Raw genomic sequence first — 1,636 nt, forward strand, 5'->3', positions numbered from 1 at the left:
AACTACAATTAAACTACTATGATAAAGTCAAACTGATAGAGAACTAGATTAGCAAAATAAAATATCTAAACGCACACACACACAGCCTAAGATTAAAATAGTATTTCAAATAAATCTGACAAATGGGTAAATAATAAATTGTGCCAGGACAATTTATACTTCTTACCACACATTGCACACACAACATACAAAATGATTGATTGATTTCTGACCTACCTATAAAATAAGCTTTTGAAGTAAACAGCAGTGAAAACATGCATAGTCTTGAGATAAAAAGTGTCTTAGTGAACAAAAAACAAGACACATATCTGTAGAAAAAAATGGATACATTTGGCTATATCCACAATAAGAGAAAAAAATGTCAGGACCCTCTAGTACAGTGTTTTAGGAGGCAGGAGCAGGAGTCAATGACTTTGTTTAGAACCTTGGCTGAGAGGTTTTATCCCTCTGAGGCTCCCTTTCCACATATAATAGGGCTTTAATAGCATCTACTTCAAAGGCTCATTCTGATGATTAAATAAAATAATCCATGTGAAGTGCTTAGCACATTGCCCAATACATGGCAAGCAATTAACGATAACTAACAACTTCCATTTTGCTGTTGAGTTACTAAAGTTAATGTCAAAGATAAATTGCTATAAAAATTATTATGTTTTACCTTCTGTTCGATTTCTTAAACTTATTCCATATACACAGTTTGGAGATTAATCCAAAAAGGCATTCTTTTTAAATATGCAGTACAACTTCATCTTTATATGTTTATTGACTCCAAATCATACATCACATTTTTAAGACCCTAACACCACAATTGTATTGAATTCTCTCTGTGACTTTACATTTATGTGACTTCAGAAATAATTTCCAACTAAGAATACACAAAGTATTCTGATTTCTGTTTATTCAGTAAGCATGTTTTATTTTTTAAAAAACAGAATAAATTGTTGCCCCAAATCTTGGTTACTACATAGAAGCAAAGAGTGGAATAGTTTCCAGAGAAATAAGAATTTCTAAGTGTCCTAAATATGTTAACAAAGTGAACAAAACTTTTTTTATGAGAGCGATATCATATTTATTAATTTCTAAATTAAAACAAAGAAATTAATTCAACAAAGCTAATATTTATTGGACATTTATTATATGCTAGATACTATTCTAAACACTGTATGAGGACCGACAATTAAGTTTGTGAACTCATCCTAGAAAAAGTGTTACATACCTCATTACTAAATACCTCTACAGTCACTTTGGAAGTACTCCCTTGGGAAGCTATGCCAGTGCCGAGTTCACCCACCAAAGCAATTTTGGAACTCTTTTTCTGGAATAGCCAAGAGAGCTATTTTCATTTTACCTTTGATGTCCTGAATGTCATCAAAATGTCTTCCTTTCAATATCCCTTTATCTTTGGGTTAAAAAAAAAAAAATTATTGGGGGCCAGGTCAGGTGAGAAGGATGGGTGTTCTAATACAGTTATTTGTTTACTGGTTAAAACTCCCTCACAGAGAGTTCTGTGTGAGCTGGTGCATTGCTGTGATATAAGAGCTCCTTTGGGACTAATTTTTACACACCTTTCTCATGCCAAGATTTTCAGTTAAAGATTTTTTTCTGTTTCTCTATTGATGTTTATTTGGTCTACTAT

Source organism: Carlito syrichta, unplaced genomic scaffold (assembly GCF_000164805.1).
Source record: "Carlito syrichta isolate Samal-C Ts95f unplaced genomic scaffold, Tarsius_syrichta-2.0.1 Scaffold128160, whole genome shotgun sequence".
Classification (NCBI taxonomy): Eukaryota; Metazoa; Chordata; class Mammalia; order Primates; family Tarsiidae; genus Carlito; species Carlito syrichta.